The following is a 12,893-nucleotide window of genomic DNA, read 5'->3' on the forward strand; positions in this document are numbered from 1 at the left end:
ACAATCTTCTATTTGGACAGTAACAAATGTCTAAATGTCATTAGATTAATATGTTTAAGTACTTTGTCTTAATTTAATTGGGCCCAATCTGTGTATATATACTGTACGTTTTGTGGCTGTAATATAACATTTTTTATTTTATGTAAAAAAAAATTTTTTTTAATTTTAGTTTTTGTTTGTTTTTGTCTATCTTTTCATTTTTGCAATTACGTTTCTAGTAATTACAATTACCTCAAGTCCTTACATCCAATTATTTTACTCATCAGAATGTGACATTGCGAGTTATTTTGAGAAATGCCGCGTGTCAGTGGCTGACTTCAATTAATCCCATGCTCAGAAGTTGCTTTTCGCTCCAGTATTCTTTCTTCCTAATTAATTGGAAGCAGAATGAATTTGTACAATCGCAGTATGGCACGGGGACAATAAATTGGCATTCCAGAGCGTACCTGAAGAGGGGGGTTGAAGCAGTACCTGATGGGAAGGAGGAGGGGTTTCACTGCATGAGCAGGGCAGGACAGAGAGAGAAAAGCGCTGATACAAGCTATAGTTTACCTGCTTCAACCCCAGCAGCAGCTCTAATGTGAGATGTTAAGCTCTATCAGCAGCATAATGTTGATTACCAAAGAATCATTTTCATTCCACTCTCAGATTCCTCAGTTTTTGTGGTTATAGTAACAGACAAGAACTTGAATTGTTCTGGCTTTGTATTACCTACTTAATTTCTAGAAAATAGATTGTTGTGCTATGTAAACATGTTGTAACATCTCTTTCTAGACAGTGAAGTCAGAGTGAAGTGTCAGCAAAAAATAAATAAATTATGCACACACACACAAATACATGCATGTATATAAGCTAAAATATATTACTAGTGCGAGACTAATAATATATTACTAATATGAGACTAATATATTATTAATTGTATTTAAATTATTTTAACTTGCATGTAATTAAATTTACAATCTTCTATTTGGACAGTAACAAATGTCTAAATGTCATTAGATTAATATGTTTAAGTACTTTGTCTTAATTTAATTGGGCCCAATCTGTGTATATATACTGTACGTTTTGTGGCTGTAATATAACATTTTTTATTTTATGTAAAAAAAAATTTTTTTTAATTTTAGTTTTTGTTTGTTTTTGTCTATCTTTTCATTTTTGCAATTACGTTTCTAGTAATTACAATAAAAAATTGCTACATTTTTACTTAATTTCTGGGTATAGGACTTGTTGGACAGCGTTATAATGTCTCTTTCTAGTATCCTGTAGTTACTTTTCTATACTTTCTATAAGTTGTGAGATTGGTTATAAATTTACACAGATAAGGTCAGTAGGTCAAACTGTCACTTTTTTAAAATATTTTTTTATTTTTTTATAATTTTGTACTTATTAATATTTTATTTGACTATTTTAGCTTTATTTTTATTTTAGTACAATAAAATAAAGTATTAATTAGTATTTATTTTATTTTAGCATAAATATTACAGCACAAATGGTTTAAATAATACTGAAAGAAATTATGCTGTATTGAATAAAACAAAACCAAAACCTTCTTCCTCTGTGCTCTGTTTGAGTTCGGTGGGAGAATCATGTTTACCCTCATTCAACACCAGCATGTTAAACAGCATCTTTTTGAATTCAATAACTAAAGTGGAGGTGTTTCACAGAGAGGAAATCCCACTATCAGCATGTATATAGGGATACATTTTAATGTATCATAATCCATAATCCTGTCAGGCAAAGAGCACAAATCCCTTTAAATATGACAATAGCGATAAGAGCACAAAACATGTTCATAACAGAATCGCTCGTGCTGGATTGTTGGACTAAGGGAGTTTTGGGAACACGAGGCCAAATTAGGGGAAGCTCATTAATGAAGTGGCATGCTGATGGATGAGTGTCCCGAGCGGCACGTTTGCTGTTTGTTAAGGGCAGAACCTTTGAAGATGGAGAGAGGAGCTGACAGCGTTATAATGTCTCTTTCTAGTATCCTGTAGTTACTTTTCTATACTTTCTATAAGTTGTGAGATTGGTTATAAATTTACACAGATAAGGTCAGTAGGTCAAACTGTCACTTTTTTAAAATATTTTTTTATTTTTTTATAATTTTGTACTTATTAATATTTTATTTGACTATTTTAGCTTTATTTTTATTTTAGTACAATAAAATAAAGTATTAATTAGTATTTATTTTATGTTAGCATAAATATTACAGCACAAATGGTTTAAATAATACTGAAAGAAATTATGCTGTATTGAATAAAACAAAACCAAAACCTTCTTCCTCTGTGCTCTGTTTGAGTTCGGTGGGAGAATCATGTTTACCCTCATTCAACACCAGCATGTTAAACAGCATCTTTTTGAATTCAATAACTAAAGTGGAGGTGTTTCACAGAGAGGAAATCCCACTATCAGCATGTATATAGGGATACATTTTAATGTATCATAATCCATAATCCTGTCAGGCAAAGAGCACAAATCCCTTTAAATATGACAATAGCGATAAGAGCACAAAACATGTTCATAACCGCATCACTAGTGCTGCATTGTTGGACTAAGGGAGTTTTGGAAACACGAGGCCAAATTCAGGAAGCTCATTAATGAAGTGGCATGCTGATAGACGAGTGTCCCGAGCGTCACGTTTGCTGTTTATTAAGGGCAGAACCTTTGAAGATGGAGAGAAGAGCTGGTGTGGGTAACTGCCCCTCAGCAGGAGGAATGCTGGGACATCAGTGCTGCTTTCTTTCATTTCTTAGAGCCAGCTGAGATTTCTTTTAGTGAAGGTTTGATTTTAACAAGCGCTGTTAGAGAGAGACAGACCTTACCATCCTAATGTCAACCTAGCAGCAGGAATCCAGCACTGTGCATTGCTTTGCATACTGTAGTCAGTTAAAATGCATTAAGACTAAAAAAATTTAAAAAAAAGTTCTCGCAGCAGGTGAACTAAATTGAACTACATTTTTGCACCAGTATAATGCATTGATATCTGAGATGTGGGACCCCCCGCCCCATATATATATATATAAAAAAAAGATGCTTCTAATAGAAAATGTAAGACTTTTGCATACATTCATGCAGCTAAGGTTAGAGCGGATTTTTATTTAGTTTCTTTAATGTAGTTTGAGTTTTCTTTATGATCACTGGCTCAGGCCAAAAGTGCAGTCAAGGCCAAGTTTGTTGTTTTATTAAAATAATTTCAAAATGTAGATGACAAGTTGAATGATTTTTGCTCTTCACATTTTAATGGCTCCAATTTCTTTGAAATTACTGTACAACTACTCTTATAGACTTTTTGAGGGGGGAAAAAGTATTAAAATGTTTAAATGTTTTTTCATTTCTATTTATTTTTAATTACTATTTTCTAATTTCTACAAAGCCTGAACTAAAGAAAGTGTTTATAAGTAATTTAGGTAATTCTTAGGATGATACATTTGTATTTAATATTATTGAATAATATTTAACAAAATATGTAATGTTTAACAAAACAACATTTGAATTATAATTCATCAATGTAATTAATTTAATGTACAAATGTATTAGTGTAATGAAGTATTTAATATGTATATGTATATGTGATTTAGTGTATACATACACTACCGGTCAAAAGTTTGGGATCAGAACGATTTTTAATGTTTTTTACAGGAGTTTCTTATGCTCATCAAAGCTGCATTTATTTGATCAAAAATACAGGAAAAAATGTAATATTGTGAAATATTATTATGATGTAAAATAACGTTTTTCTATTTTAATATACATTAAAATCTAATTTATTCCTGTGATGCGCAGCTGAATTTTCAGCATCATTACTAAATTGATAAGAAGTGATAGCAAAGATTTATATTGTTAGAAAAGATTTATATTTTGAATAAATTCTGTTCTTTTTAACTTTTTATTCATCAAAAGAATCCTGAAAAAAGTATCGCAGTTTCCCAAAAAATATTTGACAGCACAACTGTTTCCAACATTGATAATTCTAATATTAAATCAGCATATTAGAATGATTTCTTAAGGATCATGTGGCACTTTGTACTGGCGTAATGGCTGATGGAAATTCAGCTTTGCATCACAGAAATAAATTATATTTTAAAGGATATTAAAATAGAAACCATTATTTTATATTGCAATAACATTTTGCAAGATTACTGTTTTTTTGTTCTGTATTTTTGATCAAATAAATGCAGCCTTCATGAGCATAAGAGACCTCTTTAAAAAACATTACAAGTCTTACTGATCCCAAACTTTTGAACGGCAGTGTACATATATATATATATATAAACAACATCTAATATATAACAATAACAATGTTTCAAATAAATAAATAAATAAATCTTAGAAACTACAGTATCCCACAGTAAAAAATCCCCAAACAGAATAATCATAATTTTTTGCAACTCCAAGGTCAGATCATTTCTGATATAATTTAGTAGATTATTAAAGGGTTAGTTCACCCCAAAATGAAAATTATATATATATAAAACAATAAAATATTTAAACATTATTTTTTACAAATACTTTGTATATTATATTAAATATTTAACACAACATTTAACAATTTTGATTATAATTCAGTAATGTAAATGTTATGTACAAAAAATTTGCATAAGTATAGTATATTTAGTATAGTAAATATTTTGTGTATTATTGCAAATGATGTAATATATGTGTGTGTGTGTGTGTGTACATTTATTATTATAATTTTTCCATGAAATGTATTTTTTTGTTTTAAAATATATAGTAATTTTTTTGTACTTTATATATATTTTGCATTTAAATCAACTGTACCATCATTTTAAAGTAATGGGTTCATTATTTTGTGTATTTATGTATGTCTTCATGCTCTAAGCATTTAGGCACATGAGCTGAAGCTGAAGCAAACATAGTCCACCACCCACAATACGTCTCAGTATACCAGCTCAATTAATTTGACATGTGAGGCTGTTACTGTCTGAGCGGATGTGTAGAGTGTTTACCTCTTTATAAATAGAATGTGTGCTTATTTTACTGAACTCCAGAGACTGACTCAGCACTTGCTGTTTTTCCAGACAAATCATTTAAGAGTTCTGAATATCTGTATCCATTCATAGCCAATCTGCAAATGTGTTGATCAAGATTGGTCCGTGAGTCCTTATTGTCCACAGTACTGATGGGAGACGCTCAGATATAACAATATTGGCCATAGTGATCTTCAGAAGAACGTCTAGTGTTTGGTTTCCTAATTGACACCATAATGCGCAGTCCAATTAGTTTTGGATAATGCCGGACCATGTGTGAGATAAGAGCGTGTGGAATTCTGCGGCCCCCTGATGTCTGCAGCCATCTGGCTGTGGCCGGTTCATCTCTCTCAGAGCGCTGCTGAGCGTGCACAGTAATTACAGGGACCCGAGCATGACAAACTAACAGCGTTCACTCTCTAGGACTCTTCCAGCAGAATCCTCATCACTTCATCTCTTTCTTTTTAACTTTTTTCCCCCATTCGGTTTCTCTCTTGCTCCATGTGATACATATTTATGGGATGAAATGCGTGCTGGCATCGTTTACAGCCCACTGACACGGAGTAGAGAAATTTGCAAGGATACATGACCAAACCTTCACACCCAGCCTCCCCCATCCCACCTGCCTCTCGCACCCTACAGAGAAGAAACGCCCCTCTGACAGAACCCACAAACGCTCCAATTAAAATCCAAAAGACCCTCATAGCTTAACGAAGAACTTTTCTTTTTTTCTTTCTTTTCTTTCTTTAGAAAAGTGCCAGTGTGCTGGTGCTTCAAGGCAAGACACCTGAGGTGAATAGGGTAAGAATTTTTAACTAATTGTCATCACAATATTTCTCTAGTTTACTGATTACTTTAGGAATCGCAAACTTTTTTTGTATTACAAATTTTAAATGTTTAAAATATGCAAATGAGGCACTGTCTAATTGAGTATGCAACCATTTGCATAAAATTAATAAACATTGGATAAAGCCAGGTTCAAAATTCATGTTGCTGACATATTAAAGAGTCAAAGGTTTTTACAGAAGGGAATTTGGATATCTCTTATCACTTCATAAATCAGAAAATACTGTCAACAGCCAGAAAATGAATGTTTTTAGGAATAGGCAAATGATATGTGAACAAATCCATCTGTAAAAACCTTCAGAATATAGTGTATAATATAGAATATAATCTATTTGTATCTGTAGATTACAATACACAATGTATACTAAGTGCAATGAAATAAACACTTAAAAGAGAATTTTGAATTTCCTTCCACTAGTCTAAAAAATTTTATGAAAAGCCCAATATTTTGGGCTATTTATAACATGACATTTTTCCTGCCTTTAATGAGCTGTTGACCCTTAGTATCTCCTCAAGTTTCAGAAGAGATCTCACAACTGCTCAGATTTACCAAGATACTAATTCTGCAATCTAAGTAAGAGATCTAAGTATGAACTCGAACATTTCTCATCAAGTACTTGATCGGTGCTGCACTATTCATATTCATTTTAAGCACCATATTCTTGACTCCTTAAAATAAAGGGAGTTTTCGCCATAGAAGATCCATTTTGGATTTCCAAAAGAATCGTTCAGTTAAAGGTTCTTAAAAGAACCTTTTTTTTTTTCGTGTAAAAAACATTTGAATAATCTAAAGAACATTTTACTACTATGAAGAACATTTTGTGCTAAAGGTTCCATGAATGTCAGAGGTTCTTCATGAAACCGTAGATGCCAATAAATAACCTTTATTTTTAAGAGTGTACTGTGAGACGTCAGTTGTCTCAATGGTGTCTCTTTTTAGTTTTTTCCTACAGATTTTTAGGAGACCCATCTGAGATCGTATATAAATGAAACATTCATCGTCAGCTATGAAAGAGCAACATCTGAGCAACTCGAGAAGAAATGTGGTGCTGCAGAGAACCAAAAGAATATGTAAAGATTATCCAGAGCCTTTTTATAGTAGGTTTTCACTGGGATCTTTCACTCAATTTCTAACGATTCACACAGTCTCACATATTTCTGCTTTACAGTCATTAAGTTCAGTTCTCGAGTGTTAAGCCCGAGAATGAGGTGTTGAAGACTTCAGGATGTGGAGATTTTCCTCCCAATAAAGATATTTAAAGGATCATCCCTCAGTATAATAGACATGTCCTGCGAATATGCTATTTTTTTTCTGTGCGTTTTATGAGAATTTTTTTTTTTTTATATATATAAGGGTTTTAAACCCATAAACCAAATAGTAAAATAAATAAACAATAATAGTTTAACATATATTATAAAATAAATTATATTTGTATTATTTTATTTTGTAATAAAACAATTTTATAATAAATATAAAATTATTCAAATGTAATGTGTTTTTCACTTTAATAAAAAAAAAGTTTGACCTCCTAAGAATCCAGATTTTCTAAAGGTGACACTTTTTAATTGATCGTTTGCTGAAATAAAACCAATACTTTAGGAGTTTCTGACCTAATTTTGTACCCAGTTAATGGACAGTGCCAACTAATGAAAGATTCAACACTGCTAATTGAGATTGATTCGACTGTTTATGGGCTGTTAAAGAAGAAAATTACAGGCATTATGTAGATTTCTCTCTCTCTCTCCCCCCCCCCCCCCCCCCCCCCCCACTACAGAACAAACCCGGCCGCGCGGCAGGCCTGTTCTGCGTGTCTCTGCGGTGGATTCTGCTGCCTGCTGGAGAACTCCTGCCACATGCTCTCACACACCAGAGGTCGAAAGCTCACGTAACTCATCATGAATTACTTATTCACGGAAATTAACATGCACTTCCCATTCTGCAGGCTTGACGATTTGATGATGTGTTTCTGTGTGCCATCCGTTTGAAAAAGTGCACAGGAGCAGGCACCAAATCAGCCGAGAATGAAAATGGAGCGGCCTGTTCATCTGTTCAGGAAATAGGTTTCGCTGAACTCTACGCTCCTGTACTCCAATAAGCATGTCCCCTTTAGCCGGAATCATTCTGATAATATACAGGCTTATTCATAAAGTAGATGTCTGAGAGTCTCTACATCTCTACTAGCTATTTTCGCAAGGCCATCCAAGTGAATTAGGTTTTAATAATGAACTATGTCCAGTGTCCATTCAAGGGAATGATATTTATGTAGTCTTCTACATGAGCTGCTATAAAAGTGTGCATGAACCGAGAAGTTTAACTGCATATATCGAATGTTTAGTGGCTTATTTAAAAGAAAAAAGATCATTTAAATGACCAGAACAGGTTTAATTATACATTAGGAACAATGTTATTTTAGTATCATTAAGAGTATTGAGCATTATAGTTTTTATTAATATTTTTAATAGATTTTTCATGTTTTGTTTTCATTTTAATTTTTGTTCAAATGTAGTCATTTTGTTGTGTGTTTTTGTCATTGTTGTCATTTTTATTTCAGTTTTAGTTTTTTTAATCAAGTTAATCTGAAAATGAGAAATGTTGCAACTAGCTGAAATTAAATGTTTTTTTAATATTAAATAAAATATTTGTTATATTTTATGCCAATATTTATTTTATTTCAAGTAGCAATTTATTTATTTATTTATTTGTGTATTATTTATTTAATATTTTTTAAATGGTTTTAGTTTTATAATGACCCTGGTTAGAAGAACAGATTAAAACGGTAAGTGCATTTACAGTATACTTCAATTTCAGTCAGATTGAACAGGAATTTGTCTTTTTAAAATGTGACTACTTTAACCTGAATTAAGTTGTACAAGTCTAGGCTGCATTTCCTCAAAAGCATTGTTAGCTTAAGTAGGTTGTAGATTGAGGCCTTTGGTGCCAGTCGTTTCTATTATCTACTTTGGCATTCAATGCTTTTGGAAATGCAGCCTTTGTATTTTAAGAAGTTGGATGAAAAGGCCTAGATAATGTGACTGGAGCCTGGCTTCGTCCAGCACACAAGTTAATCAAACTATAATTGGCCTTAGCATGGTGTGTGTACTCCAAGTCAGAAATGATGTGAAACTTGTATTTAATTGCACAAATCGGATTTGTTCAAAGATGTTTTAGTGCTGGCATTAATGAGTATATGTGACATGTGTGTCAGCGGAGAGATTGGTTACGAACCTCATACTAAAAGCACTGATATGCCTATGTGATATGCTTTTATGAGAGTTGCAACCAAAAGACTGTGCCAATTACAGAAAACAAAAATCCAATAAGCCCAGAGGCACTTATACCAGATGAGAGCCGCTTTAGTATTACCCCAAAACAGTGTTTGAGTGATTGTTATTAAAAATTATTTCAAACACCCAGATGTCTCCATTTAGTTGACTAGATTTTCACAGAGTTTCATTAAAATAGTGTTAGAACAGTTGTTCTGGCCAAGAAACAAAAGTGAGAGACAGAAAAATACATGCAAACACAGTCGTACCCAGAGAGATGCACATAGTTAATGATAAACATTCACTTTTAGGCAAATGAAATGCAAGTGACATGACAACAAAATCTGTTTAGCAAACGTTTGCAGGGTCACAGTAAATGAAGCTCTTTGTTGATAATCGTACACGTGCATAGCAATTTGGTTGCCAGGAGACGTCTTTTGTTGATAACTGAACATTTGCAGAGCCAACAGTAGCGTTTGTGTGTCTTTATCATCTTCTGAGCTTCAGACAATGAAATGCCTTTATGTTGGGAAGTCAAAGGGATCAAGTAGGAATATCCCACAATGGACTGCAGCATTGTCCCACTACTCTTCAAGCTGCATTCAAATTTTCTAAACCGAACATCAACCGAGTGTCTTTTAAAATCAGCAGCTGCCGTTTATTGTTTATTTTCAATTAAAAGAGCAATTTTATTGGTTTACGAGGCAGGATATGCATGGAGCAACTACCGACTAATTCGTTAATTACAACACATCTCAAGCAAGAAGTTACTATAAATTGTATTTTATGGGAAAGTCTGCTTAAATGTCACTGGAGTCTTGCCTGATTCCCACTAGGAATGTGAACACATCTGCTCGCTAGGATCCCGTTTGTCTCGAATCGGTCGGCGAAACATTGCTCCCATGGTCTAACGCATGCTCTAATATGCACATCAAAGAAAGGCTCGCATCAGATATGTGCCAGCAGAGCATCGAGCAATGCATTTCTCAGCCCTGCCGTGGCATTTGTTACTAATTCAAGTCAAACATAATTGATGTAAAAGCTGCATCCAAAACCATGCTCTTGCTTTATCCAGTTTAAATATTTTAATACGTTTACATGGATGATCTTACACCAGTTATGCACTATGAAGTGTAAGGTCATGTAAACACCTTAACCCTTTAAAGGCAGGGTATGTGATTTTTCAAAAACACTTTAGAAAACTGATTCGGGCCGAATAGCAAAACAAACTTGTAGCCAATCAGCAATAAGGGGCGTGTCTACTCGTGATGTGGAGGAGAGAACTTTCAGTGCATGGGACGAATACTCTGCCTTTAACTGTCACCCCCCCATTTTTGAACATAGATGTGAAAGTGCACTATGCAAACTTAAATTGTTATAATTCATGAACGCGTTTGAATATAGACCTAAGGTTGGACTCTTTTTTTAAAGAAGACAATCACCAAATTATTGTAGAAGTGGAATATTTCAAAATATGAAAGTATCAAATAGTTATAGAAGTTTAAATGTACTGTAAAGAAAATGCACTGTACTATTTTTTTTTTAAATTTTATATAAAATAAATATGTTAGCAATAATAACGTAACCTGCTTGAGGCAAAGGGTTGCCAGGTTTTCATAACAAAACCAGCCAAACTGCTACTCAAAACTAGCACAAACTATCTGCGTTTCGAGGGGGTCCCCCAGTAAAAATCACGTTCCGGGGGCTAAAATACACGTTATTAGGGTCGCTTCAACCCGCGGACATGAAAAACAACCCGCGGCAACAGTGATAAAGTAGCCCAATTCCATGGGAAAACCGCGGACTTGGCAACACAGTATAGTAATGTCTACAATGGACACGACCGCTGTCTCGACGTGACCACAACAGCTTTAAGTTGTCTAATTTGGCACGGTCTCCCTGCTGCACTAATAGTAGTAAGCCATTCCTCTGTGTATACATATCCTTACAAGTACAATTTTAGCTGTATTATTTGTGTCCCCTTCAAAAATTGCTGTTGAGAAATGTTGTTTATTGTCCCCCCCCCCTACTGTTAGACGAAATTTACACTCCTGTCTAAAATTGCAATAAAATTAAAGCCTTCCTTATGTCTAAATAAGTTGTTCCAAATTTGAAGTTGATATAACAAAAATGTAGGTTCCTGTCAGATTTTATTTAGGGCGTTATACCACAAACAGCCACCGGGTGACACCCAAACGCCACTGAATTTTTTTAATGCATTTTTCTGTCACAAATGTCTAAATTTCTCTGTCAATTTTACTTCAGGAGTCGTGAGGATATGGAATCGTGAGACTCAGACCTTTCCAACGATATGTATTTTGTCAAGATTATAAAAATTATTGATTCTAAAAGACCGTAATACATTTTGCAATATGACATTTGACCCCGCCTGCTAAGGGGGAGGAGACCGCCAAAAGATTTACCATTTCCATGGTAATGCAATGTCTAATTTCAAAATAGTTTTCAGAGGATGAATTTTGAGGTTTTAAGCTTTCACATTATATGTAATTTATGATGATTACTAAAATATGTGATGGGGTAAAAAGACAACGAAAAAAGAGCACCAAGCGTCCCACAGGTGACAGTAAGACCTTTTTATTTTTCCGCAGCCCTTATATTTTTGACGTCAAAAGTGGAGAAAATCCTGCATCTTTCATAATGTAAGCACAGTTGTTTGCCGTTTTTTATATTAAATTATCATCTATTTGTTGTACAACTAAACAGTTAAATTGAACTATAGTGCTCGTCAAAATGATGTAAATAATTTAATGATAAAAAAATTATTACAGGGAAAAAAATCTGTCACATCTTTCACTGCTTGATTGGCAGAGCCATGAGAGAGCAGGTCACCTGTTTCCTTAAGCAAAGAATGGCGTCTGTCAGAAAGAAAAAGGCAAAGCTGGAGAGACTGGCAGAATGAGAAGATGAAAGATAGAAAGAATAGAGAGGCAGGAGGGTCGATCGAGAGAGAGAGAGAGAGAGAATCCACTGGGGTGGAATAATCTCCACCAGGAGCAAAGTGAAGACCATCAAGCACATTTCACATGCAATTTAGTGTGACGTGTCTGATGAAAACCATCATAACCAGAGCACTCTAATTTACAAGCTTAAGAGCACGATGTCTTTCAGTTGAATCTCAGGGCCAAAGCACGGCGGTGCGCAGAAGCGTGCGTCAGTGTAAGCGTACGAGAGCGGTGTGAAGCGTCAGACATCTGGAGGGGCTGTCAGGCTGAGAAGGGCTTGAATGTAATATGAGGATTTTCTTGCAGAAGGTTCAAATTGTCTTGTCGGAATCGCAGGTGCAAGTTTAGGGAAGGACAAGTCAATTGCTGCACGGATTGCAAGTAGAACGCACTTCAGAAGAGTGTTAAGACTGGCTTGTTTTTTTTGTTTTTTGTAAGCTTTTATAAATCATTCATTCAGTGTGGCCACATCTCACCAACCCCATCCTCTTGTTTTTAAGGTTATTTGTTTAGATTGCCCCAGATAACACTTATTAAAGCAATACTGATGCAAGCTACACATCCCAGATCCTCTAAATCCTTCTTCATTTCAAAAGATTATGACTTCAGTCCCAACAGGATCTTGGAGAACTGATTATTGCAACCCAAAATAACTGATTTTGCAGCAAACAAAAAATGTCATTTGACAATTGTTGACATTTACAAAAAATGTAATTATAGTTATAGTTAATATAATAGTGATAATGAGTACAATTAACTGCAAATATTTTACTGCATAACAGTAGTAAGCATGCAAATATATAAGGCTCACCTGTGCATATATAATTTTATT

Source organism: Sinocyclocheilus rhinocerous, unplaced genomic scaffold (assembly GCF_001515625.1).
Source record: "Sinocyclocheilus rhinocerous isolate Xijiao unplaced genomic scaffold, SAMN03320098_v1.1 scaffold1721, whole genome shotgun sequence".
Lineage (NCBI taxonomy): Eukaryota > Metazoa > Chordata > Actinopteri > Cypriniformes > Cyprinidae > Sinocyclocheilus > Sinocyclocheilus rhinocerous.